This window comes from Mastomys coucha, unplaced genomic scaffold (assembly GCF_008632895.1).
Source record: "Mastomys coucha isolate ucsf_1 unplaced genomic scaffold, UCSF_Mcou_1 pScaffold21, whole genome shotgun sequence".
Lineage (NCBI taxonomy): Eukaryota > Metazoa > Chordata > Mammalia > Rodentia > Muridae > Mastomys > Mastomys coucha.
Genome location: NW_022196904.1, coordinates 23,507,016 through 23,519,230, shown reverse-complemented (window position 1 = coordinate 23,519,230; position 12,215 = coordinate 23,507,016). Strand labels below are relative to the sequence as shown.

Sequence of the window (12,215 nt, the reverse complement as noted above, 5' to 3'; positions counted from 1 at the left end):
AAAAAAAAAAAAAAAAAAGGCCAAGGGATGGAAAAATACTTATGAAAACTAAACATTTGTGGATAAAATAAAGAAATTAAAGGCACAGAAAACTTGATAAAGACAATACAAATAAGGGTGTCAAGTAGAGACAAAATTAATTTGTGATAGATCTTAGCAAAGAAGATTATGCCGTCAAATATAGTAGCTCATGTATATAATGTTAACACTTGGAAGACAAAGGCAGAAGGATTGAGATAACTTCCAGGTAGCCTGGGCTACAGACTGAGACCTCCTGTCTAAAAACCATGCCTAGAGTTCTATAATTTGGTAAGAGTAGATGTTTATAAATTGAAGGTAAATGAACAGCAAATACCTCCAACACTCTCTCTCCCTCTCTTTCTCTCTCCCTCTCTCTCTTTTTTGTTTTTCGAGACAGGGTTTCTCTGTTTAGCCCTGGCTGTCTTGGAACTCACTCTGTTGACCAGGCTGGCCTCGAACTCAGAAATCTGCCTGCTTCTGCCTCCCAAGTGCTGGGATTAAAGGTGTGCGCTACCACTGCCTGGCCCCAACTCTCTCTCTTGTTCATTCAATTTTTAAAAAAGATTTAATGTTGATTTATGTGTCCCTACATGTGTGTGCATGTGGGTGTGCGTGTACACATGAGTGCAGATACCTTTGGAGATCAGAGGCATCAAGTCCTCTGGAGGTTTACAGGTTTTGTGAGCCTCTCAAAAAGGATGCCGAGAACTGAACTCAGATTCCACGAAAGAGCAATACATGCTCTTAACAGTTGAGATATATTTTTGTGAGGGTCTCAGGTAAACCAAGATGGCCTTGAATTATCGTGTAACTGTGGATGACTTACAAAGACACTACTTCTGCCTCCACAGGCACCGTTTCAATATGCCTGGTATACACAAACAATCCACAAAGGGAGCTCCTCTCTACTCCCATGATGCAGCTCTTGTCTTTGGAAAGAACTGGAACGTCATCAGGAGAAAGCATTCTCAGCACTGTGGAGAGTGAGGTAGGGAGACTGAGAGGAGATTATTATACATTTAACGCATCCCGGTGTTAATCCTATAGTGTTGTGAATAAGAACGGTCCTCATAAGCCCACAGATCTGAATGCTTAGTCATGAGGGAGTGGCACTACTTGTGAAGGATTAGGAGGTGTGACTTTGTCCCAGGAGGCATCTCACTGAGGCCTACACTAGGTTAGTGTGCTCTGCCTGCAGACCAGGATGTTGCTCTGAGCATCATGAGTATCCTCCTGCTTCCACCATGCACCTGCCATGAAAATAACGAACTAACTCTCTGAACTATAAGCAGGCCCACCATTAAATTCTTTCATTTATAAGAGTTGCCTTGGTCATGATGGCACATCACAGCATTAGAACAAAAACTAAGACAAACCTGTTCCCCTGAATAACAAATAATACAGCTAATATTCTTTAAAACAAACAAACAAACATTTATTTATTTATTTATTTATTTATTTATTTATTTATTTATTATGTGCACAGTGTTCTGCCTGCATGTATGCCTGCAGAAGAGGTCACCAGATCCCATTACAAATGGTTGTGAGCCACCATGTGAATGTTGAAAATTGAACTCAGGACCTCTGGAAAAGCAGCAGCTAGTGCTCTTAACCGCTGAGCCATCTCTCTAGCCCTAATGCTAATATTCTAAAGAGCTAAAAGTAAATATACTGTTTTTAAAATAAAATATTAAGTGTTTTATAGTGTTTTGACATAAATAGTGCTATATGTGTTTAACATGATAGTAAACTAAGGGCAAATGAGGTGCATCTACTGATAAATTGCTTGATGTTCATGCTTGACCTCCAGTTTGACTCCAGAACCCATGTGGAATGAGGATCCACAACCTTGTGTTTTGATCTTCATAGAGACTATGGAAGCATGCCTGCACACACACATACTAATAATTATAATTAAAATTAATATTTTCAAAAAAAGATTTAATAGAGTGGCCAAAAAAAGGCAAGGAACAAGTAGAAAGAATGGAAGAAATAAAAGAATATAAAGTAAGACTGGAAAATTAGTGGAGCTGTAGTAGGACCTAAGAAGTCTAAAAAATATTTATTGGGGGCTGGCAAGATGGCTCAGCGGGTAAGGACACTGATTGCTCTTCCAGAGGTCCTGAGTTCAAATCCTAGCAACCACATGGTAACACACAACCACCTGTAATGAGATCTGTCGCCCTCTTCTGGTGTGTCTGAAGACAGCTACAATGTACTTACATAATAATAAATAAATCTTTAAAAAAAAAGAAAGAAAAAAATATTGATTGGGTTGTAGGAAATATCATATTAAAAAAAGAGAAACAACTGAACAGAGTAAAGACACTTTCCAGAATAGGCTCTTCAAATACAAAGAAACTCCATTCACAAAGATCTATGCTAAATAAAGCACATTACTGTAACACTTTACCAAAAATAAAAAGGAAAGAAAACAAGAAGGCAAACACTCATGTTGTGATGTGTGCTGAGCTTGCACACACGCACAGTTTGTGTGTGGAGGTCAGAGACAACTTGTAGGAGTCTCTTCTCTCCTGCCACCTAGGTTTCAGAGATCAAACCCAGGCCACTGAACTCTGTGGCAAGTGCCTTTACCCACCGAGCCACCACTGGCCTGAAGGGTGCACATGTCAGGCACACACAGATAAAATAAGCAAAGCTTTTTTTTATTTTAATGGAGTGATATAAGTTGTACCAGAAGCATGGGCAGTATGGGTGCTGGGGATAGCAATTCTCCATCTTTCACATTAGTGAGTTGATAATATCTAAGATAGAGCAATCAAAAATAGGCAAAATAGGGTGGTGGTGGTACACTCCTTTGATCCCAGTGCTCAGGAGGCAGAGATAGGCAGATCTCTGTGAGTTCAAGGCCAGCGTGGTCTACAAAGAGAGTTTCAGGGCAGTCAGGGCTACACAGAGAAACCCTGTCTCAGAAAAAAAAAAAAAAGGCAAAATAGTTTTAATAAACACTGGCAGATAAGTATGTTTTAAGTGGTCAAATGTGGTGGGGTATATCTTTGATCCTAGTACTCAAGAGGCAGAAAGGTAGGTGGATCTCTGTGACTTAGAAGCCAGCCTGGTCTACATAGGGAGTTCCAGGACAGTCAAGTCTACAAAGTGAAAGCCCGTCTCAACTACAATAAAAAAGTAACATGTTGTTGCCAATGTAGAGTAATCCAGGTAAGAAAAGACTGAGCAGGTAGGCATGGTAGAGGATGCCATTAATCCCAGCAGAGACTGGCAGATCTCAGAGTTTGAGGCCAGCCTGGTCTAAAGAGTGAGTTCCAGGACAGCCAGGGAAACCCTGCTTTGAAATAATAAAACAAAACAACACACACACACACACACACACACACACACACAAAAGAAAAAAAGAAAAGAAAGAAGTGAGCAAGAATAATTAAGCATAGAGTCTACAGAGTCATCCTTAAGTATCTTAGATTAGCTCTTAGCTGCTTGTATAAATGGCATATTTACAAGCCATCTATGCATATCCTCCCATATAGTTAAATGGCCAAATCATTTTTAGATTACATATAATACCCAGCAGCAACCCTGGGCAAATAGCTGACATACTGTATTGGTCAGGGAGTAATAACAAGGGGGAAAAATCTACATATTCAGTAGATGTAAAGATTTTTTTTTATTTATCTTACACATTTGTGTATTTGCACACAAGTGCAGGTGTCTATGGACACTAGAGTCCTGGATCCCCTTGGAATTAGATACAGTATCAATTATTATTAAGGACATCAAGGCATTACATAAAGGTTTCACTCACCTGCAGATGGATGTTTCTTCTCAGACACCAAGGGTTTTTGTTTGAACTGTAACCTCTTAACTTGCAATGAGTGAAGCGATTCAGGACTCACGTGCTATCTCTGTAAATCAAAGCAGCGGCTGCAAGTCAGACTGAAGCCTCAACACTCGAGAGGTTTGGAGGGTAGAGAAACTTCCAGTCTCGGGTGTGTGTGGGGGGGGTAACACAGGAAGCTGGTCTGTGAACATGCACGCACCATGCAAGCATGCACGCACGCACGCACGCATGCATGCACTCAAGCCTCAGTCCGAGCATGCACAAAACAGATGGGCTGCGCATTTGTACTTGGCATTCAGGCTAAACCGGTAATTCTACTTAAAATCAAAATGTTCTTCGGCTGTGGGTAACAGATGGTATTATATTTTTAGAACTAAAGTTATACAGAGAAACTATGACACTGACATTTTCAGAGTCTGCCCGAATTGGCCATCTGAACATGATTTCTGAGGAGGTATCCAGGTTGCCTTGCTCCCAACTGAAGTCAAACTATTGCCTATCATTTTACTGCCAACCATAGTGGGCTTTTTGTTCTATTTTGTGAAGCAGTCTCTCTGTGTGGCCTGGCTGTCCTAGAACTCACTCTGTAGACCAGGATGGCCTTGAACTCAGAAATCCGCCTGCCTCTGCCTCCCAAGTGCTGGGATTAAAGGCGTGGGCCACCACCGCCCAGCCTCAACAACATTTTAAGTCAGGAGTGGTAGCACATGTTTCTAATAGTAGCAACTTGGGAAACTGAGGCAGGAGGATGTTGAGTTTGAGGCCAGACTTAGCTACCTGTCTCAAAAAAAGCAAATAGAGGACTGGGGAAAGGCTCAGTGCTTAAAGTACTTGTTCTGGCAAACATGAAAATGGTTGTTGGACCCCCAGAACCCGTAACTGTCAGGTGGGTATGAAGGCTTGTATGTAATTCCAGCCTCGAAGGGCAGAGAAGGAATCTTGGGAGTGAGTTGGCTAGAAACACTAGACTTTCTAAGAGCCGTGTGACTGAGACCCTGTCTTAATAAGTAAAGTGGGAAAGTGATGGATGGTGGTGACTGCTGACACCAATGCAGGACCTCCACATTCATGCCAACCCATATGCATGCACACTCATGTGCACATGCACCCCACCCATCCATACATGCCCACACACATGAAAAACAAGTATACACACTGAAAAGCAGACATGCACACATGCAACACACACACACACACACACACACACACACACACACACACACGGAAAGAGAAAAGTAAACTGATATGGGCAGGCACTCAGGAGGGTAGAGGATCAGAAGTCCAAGGTCATCCTCAGCTACGTGGTAAGGCCCAGCCTGTGCTATAGAAAAAGAGATGAGATAGAGGAGCCAGGAGCAGTAACACACAGCTTTAATTCCAGCATTCAGGAGGCAGAGGCAAGAGAATCTCTATAAGTTTGAGGCCAGCCTGGTCTACACATTGAATTCCAGGACACCAGAGCTACAGAATGGGAACTTGTCTTGAAAAAAGAAACAAAAAAACCCAAAAAGAAAAGGAGGCTGATGGGGCTGGAGAGATGGCTCAGCGGTTAAGAGCACTGACTGCTCTTCTGAAGGTCCTGAGTTCAAATCCCAGCAATCACATGGTGGCTCACAACCATCCGTAATGAGATCTGACGCCCTCTTCTGGTGTGTCTGAAGACAGCTAAAGTGTACTTACATATAATAATAAATCTTTCTTAAAAAAAAAAAAAAAAGAAAAGAAAAGAAAAGGAGGCTAAGCCGGGCAGTGGTGGCGCATCCCTTTAATCCCAGCACTTGGGAGGCAGAGGCAGGCGGATTTCTGAGGCCAGCCTGGTCTCCAGGACAGCCAGGGTTACACAGAGAAACCCTGTCTCAAAAAACCAAAAAAAAAAAAAAAAAAAAAAAAAAAGGAGGCTGAAAAAATGGATCGCCAGTTAAAAACACTGGTTGTTCTTCCAGAGAACCCAGGTTAGCAATAATCTGTAACTCCATAATCTGTAACTCTGGTTCCAAAGGATCCAAAGTCCTCTTGTGGCCTCTGTCAGCACTGTGTGCATGTGGTATACAGACATACATGCAGGCAAAAACACTCATAAATATAAAGTGAAAATTAATAAATCTCAAGAAAAAAAAAGAAGAGGATGTTGCAGAGGACCGTCCTCTGCACAGATGGTCAGTAGTTAAGAGTACTTACTGCTCCTGCAAGGAACCCAGATATGGTTCCTACGACAAATATCCTGGCTCAACACCATCTGTGATTCCAAATTCAGATGATTTGACATCTTTTTCTGACCTCCACAAGACATCACACATGCATGTGGTACTCATACATACAAGTAGGCAAAATATCCAGACACATAGAATACACACACACACACACACACACACACACACACACACATATATATTTTTAAAGAAAACATATCCAAGGGCTTTGCCTTGAAAAGGTTAGGGATTCAATCCCAACAATGCCAAAAGCAAAACAAAAACATATTTTCTTTTAAAGGACATCAACCATGAATAATATAAAAAATATAAAAAATTATTTGGCTAATACTAACAACTCAGCTCTTAAAAGATTTAGAGGCCTAATATTTTACCTAGGTTTGGTTACTGTTGGAGAAATTAAATGTAATTTAGGGTCCTGTAAATACATGCACATCCTGAATTTAGCAAACATGTATTTATTCTGCATATGGGCAACTTCTACTCATAGTGGGGTATCACAGGCATAAAGTTTTGTATGCTGTGTAAAGTTTACTCGGGATATTCAAATGCTGACATCTCTGCCCTCCTATCTGCTTTCAATCCAGATATGGCATTGTAATGCTTATACCAACGAGGTCCCGTCTCAAGGTTGTGTAAACACTTCCTACCATTTACTCTTTGCTTTGTCAATAAAAGCTGATCACCCAATGGCTGGGCAGAATAGAGAATAGGGAGGCACATCCACTAGTGAGAGGGAGGAGAGATGGAGGGAGGTGTGCTGGCAGGGTGGAGGAACTGGAGCCATGAAGAATGGGTCTGAAGAGGCAGATCAATAATAATATGTAAGTATCATGGGATGGTGCTGGGAGATAGCCAGATTAGCATATAAAGATAGATCATTTAATTGCTCAGTTATTTAACTGCCCAGCTATTGAGGTACAATTTTAAATAAATCTTGGTTTCTCTGCGCAGTTATTGGGGACTAGCAAAGGTAAAAAACTACAGCTGCCGGATTAATCCATGGCTTACATTTATATTAAGAATAATTGAAGGGCTGGAGAGATGGCTCAGTGCTTAAGAGCACTGGCTGCTCTTCTAGAGGTCCTGAGTTCAATTCCCAGCAACCACATGGTGGCTCACAACCATCTGTAATGAGGATCTGATGCCCTCTTCTGGTGTGTGTCTGAAGACAGCGACAGTGTACTCACATACATGAAATAAATAAATAAAACTTAAAAGAAGAAGAAGAAGAAGAAGAATTGATTTTCAGGATACAGTGATGAAAGAGCAGGCTTACTCTCTTACTTGGAGGTGTACGAGCCATAGTTGTGCTGTGCTGTGTTGCTGTGCTGTGCTGTGCTGTGCTGTGCTGTGCTGTGAATTACTGATCAGGTAATACACAGGAGAAACAGGTGGAGGCCACCTAAAAGAAGGAGCTATCATCAGTAATCAGTATGACACTTAAAGACATAAGAAGTTTGATGCTCCCAGCTGGGCATGGTGGCACACACTCTGAGTTCAAGGCCAGCCTGGTCTATAAATTGAGTTTCCAGACAGCCAGGGCAACCTAGAAGAACATAGCAGTAGAAGTACTTAGAGGTGAAAAAATGTAAATCCCACAGTCCCAGCCACATCGATATCAGAGGGGTAACTGAGAGCAAACTGGGGCTGGAGAGATGCCTGCCAGTGAAGGTACTAGGTCCTGAGTCTAGGTCCCAGCACCCATATAACAAGTCACACACATTGGCAGACAGCTTCATGGGAGAGTGCAGCGGATCCCTGAAGCTCACGGGTCAGCTATCCAGACCAAGTCCATGGGTTCCACATTCAGTGAGACACCCTGCTGCAAACAGTAAGGCAGAGAGCCATGGAGGCAGACACCTGACATCTACCTCTGCTCTATATGACTACCATGTACATACACCTGCACACATGTACATGTGCACTCATGAGTGCTTACACATATACCCACATAACATGTACACACACACACACACTAAAAGAAGTTGTATCTCCATTGTTTTTTTAACATTTTTTTTTTAGATTTTATTTATTATTATATGTAAGTACACTGTAGCTGTCTCCAGACACCCCAGAATCAGATCTCATTATGGATGGTTGTGAGCCACCATGTGGTTGCTGGGATTTGAACTCAGGACTTTCAGAAGAGCAGTCAGTGCTCCTAACCGCTGAGCCATCTCTCCAGCCCTGTATCTCCATTGTTAATTTGAATTGTTTTCTTAGCTTATCAAAATTGTTGAGCCTTTACTATCTCACTCTATTGAAAAAGCTGTGCTAAGAGGCTGGAGATGGCTCAGCAGTTAAGAGTATGTACTGCTTGCTCTTCCAGAAGACTGGAGTTTGGTCCCCAGCAGCCACACTGAGCTGCTCTCGAGGACATCTAATGCCCAAGGTAGCACACAACTTTAATCCCAGCACTCAGGAGGCAGAGGCAGGTGGAATATCCTAGTTTGGGGCAGCCTAATGTACAGAGCGATTTCCCAAACAGTCAGGGCTACAAAGAGAAATGCTGACTCAAAAGAAAGAAGGAAGGAAAGAAGGAAAGTGAGAAAGAGAGGAGGAAAGAATGCGCCAGCCATTATAGTGCATGCCTTTAATCCCAGCACTTGGGAAGCAGAGGAAGCCTTGTCTATATCGCGAGTTCCAGAACAAGCAGGACTAGGAACGCAGACCATTTTTTGTTGTTGTCATGTTTTAAAGAACAACCAAAAAATTCTTTTTTTAATTTTTTATTTACTTTTTAAAAATATTTATTATTATATGTAAGTACACTTTAGACACACCAGAAGAGGGCGTCAGATCTCATTATGGATGGTTGTGAACCACCATGTGGTTGCTGGGATTTGAATTCAGGACCTTTGGGAGGGCAGTCAATGCTCTTACCCGCTGAACCATCTCACCAGCCCCCCCCTTTTTTAATTTTTTTCTTTTTTTCAAAAAATTCTTAGAAGAAAATCTGTATGTTTACAAAAGCTATTTGGTGTGGGATAAATCTGGACAAACTAGGAATCTTAATTTGGAGCCGAAGGGATGGCTCAGTGCTTAAGAACACTGGCTGTTCTTCCAAAGGACTCTAGTTCAACTCCCTGCACCCACAACTGTCTGTAATTCCGGTTCCAGGGGATTCAATGTCCTCTTTTGGCCTCTGCAGGTTCCACGTACACATACATCACATACATTCAGGCAACACACACACACAGAGCCCTGTCATTTGACAAATCCGTGTGCTAAATTAAATAGCTTTCTTGACCTCTCTGTGCTAAAGGTGGGACAATTAATTAATTACCTTTCTGATTTAATCGCTTCTGCAGCAGTGGAAAGTACATTCTAAGGGCTAATGCGTAAATTTGGGGCTACTGAAAAATAGCTCATCTCAAGTTTTTCCAAGTAGTAAGTTAATGCCTACTGAGATGTGTAGGCATCCAATAACGAGTTATTGGAAATCTTGATTACAAAGAATATTTTTCAAAGGAACGTTAGTTTCATTTTTTACTGTAGTGTAGACTTGTTTTAATTTTTAAAAACCACTTTTAAAACTACTCACACAATTTATCCTTTTCCCTTTCCTGTTTTTCAGGAAAAAAAACCGCGTTTTTATTTTTAAAATAAATGCGACAAGTACTAGAAAACAACCCCTGTATTTTCACAAACTTGAAACCAGTTTCTCGCTCATTCGAAACAAACCAAAACACACCCTTACACGTATGCTCACCCCACCCGCAAACCCACCCGGGTTTCTGATCTCCCTACCCCCCATCCACCCAAGTTCTCAGTTCCACTATCACAGTAGGCGATTTTCGCCCCTTCAGGCATCCTTGCCCTGGCAGGTGGGTAAACCCTCCCCTACAGCTCCTTTGCCTTAACTCGGTCTGGGAAAACCCTAGTCCTACAGACCCCCAAATCAAACTCACCCAGACAAAGGCGACGATGGCGAGCCACGAAGCCTGCGCCTGCGCACTCCTTCAGTGAGCTAGCACTCCCAGAGGTCTCTGCCCACCAGGGCTCTGAACTAGAGGATCTTTTTCCATTCTATTCTTTAAAAAAAAAAGAAAGAAAGAAAAAAAAAAAAACTGTGAACTACATTTCCCAGAAGTCTCAGGGGTTCTAGTTAATTCCCCTCCACACCCCAGGAACTTTTCCCAGTGGATGAATAGTAAGAGGCAGGGACTCAGATACTACCGCTTTCACTCTGTGTTACTGGAAAGGACAGTGGTGTTCCAAGGTGTATAGTGAGTGCAGATTAAACTCATACAATAGGCTTTTCCTCGCCTCCAGGGCAAGATTCCCAGTAAGGCTCAATCCTCCGGGTTTTACGGGAAAGGACGCCATCTTGGCCACCGTGGCGCACTGTTGAACTACATTTCCCAGAAGGCATCTCGCGTTCCCCTCGCCTGAAGCTGATAGCTGGCAGCTCTGTAGAGAGTTCGATCAGACTCTGGTGTTAAACTCGGGAACGATTGCTACAGTATCACAAACTGATGCCAGGCAGGAATTGAGACTGACAATTGGGTTCAGACGAAACAAGCAAAAAAAAAATTAGCTTTTGTGAAACTGTAATTTTCGTAGCCATATGTCCTAGGGTTGTGACAGTATGTAACAATGTAGAAAGTGGTATCCAGATGAACTGTGGCATTCTGTGGGATGTTTGTTAAAGTGTAACCTGAGTATTAGGTCCCAAAACTGGGGGAAACTGAGGTGCCTATTAACATATCAAAGCAGCTGATGTCCACCAGTCTCTTAGCACCCCTAGGAACTGGCGAAAAGACCAGCGCTGAAGGGAAAGCTATCCTGGCAGTTGGGAGCCCAGGGATACCACAAAGTCACACCCTACAACAAACCTCAGGAGAGATTTATTAGGAGAGACTCAAGAAACTAGGTGCCTTTGCTTGGGAGAGAAGCAGCAAAGAACAGAGCAGGAGGCAGGCAGTATATAGGTTTGGGAGCAGAAGGGGCGGAGCTTCCAGGGCGGCCTGTGACTGGTGGGATTCTGTAGCCTGATCTTGCCCCCAACCCCTTTTTCCCTCTATAGAGTGGATCTTGTCAGCCTGTATCTCAAGGGGTTGGAAACAACCTTTACAGTGGTAGAGCAGTCTAGAAGGCTGGTCCTGAATACTCTTGCACCTCAAGGGGCTGGGCCAGGCCATTAGATTAGTCTGGGGGTAGGGCCTAGCTGCGTGTGCTTGTTCAGGGACTTACACCTGGCATACCCTGCCTCCTGAATGCCCCCACTAGGGTTGCGTTGTCCTTTTCCCAGCTTCTCTTCCCTATATAGTCTAGCCCTTTTGGCCTCTTGTCCACCACTCTTGGTTTTCTGCTCTCCTGGCCTCTAGCCTTCTGCCTCTCTCCATCTTACCAAACATTCCCAACGTGAAACCAAAAAGGAGCCACCATGAACTGTGAGCCCTTTGCCTTGCTAAATTCCTGAGCCTGGGATATATAACTGTCCTTATGGCTTACCAAATGTGTCTCACCAGATACCTTCTCACATGCCCTTTCACATGATACATTCCCATACTTACCCACCCTGCACATAGCCTTTAGCCCAGGGTCACCTGACTTTTCTGTCCAGATTCTAACAGCCAATTATATCTACAGCTATTTTATTTATTTATTTATTTATTTATTTCCTTTATGTATGTGAGTATATTGTCGCTCTCTTCAGACAAACCGGAAGAGTGCATCAGATCCCATTACAGATGGCTATGATTTGGCTTACACTAAAGTTACACAAATGTAGGAAATGACTCAAACCTTAAAATACAAAGGTATTGATGGGCAGTGGTGGAGAATGCCTTTAATCCCAGCCCTTGGGAGGCAGAGGCAGGCAGATTTCTGAGTTCGCGGCCAACCTGGTCTACAGAATGAGTTCCAGGACAGCCAGAGCTACACAGAGAAACCCTGTCTCGAAAAACCAAAATAATAATAATAACAATAATAATAATAATAATAATACAAAGGTATTTAATAGGGTAGATCATAGTATTATATACTCCCCAGACTCCCATAAGAAACATTACTAGAATTCTAATTTTAGGAGTCCAGTGCTTCCAATCAGGATAGTCCTTCTAAAGCTTATCAACTATATTAAGATAATATGAGCAATATAAAGGTTTGAAATTAAGAGGCAAAAATATTTTTGATAAATGCTTTTCTATATAATTTGT

General features: G+C 42.4%; 1 long non-coding RNA gene across 3 annotated transcripts in view; it reads right to left on the bottom strand.

Moving 5' to 3' along the window:
- LOC116101958 overlaps nt 1–10,391 on the bottom strand; it is an 11,298-nt gene extending 907 nt beyond the window's left edge. The window contains exons 1-4 of one of the 3 annotated variants that reach the window (XR_004122955.1): nt 10,231–10,391; nt 9,963–10,085; nt 7,328–7,453; nt 3,803–3,902 (exon numbers count right to left, since the gene is read on the bottom strand). This is a non-coding gene — a long non-coding RNA (uncharacterized LOC116101958). The remainder of the gene's footprint in view (nt 1–3,802; nt 3,903–7,327; nt 7,454–9,962; nt 10,086–10,230) is intronic. The other 2 variants (XR_004122954.1, XR_004122956.1) reach the window with 2 other exon arrangements.
- Nucleotides 10,392–12,215: the final 1,824 nt, after the last annotated feature.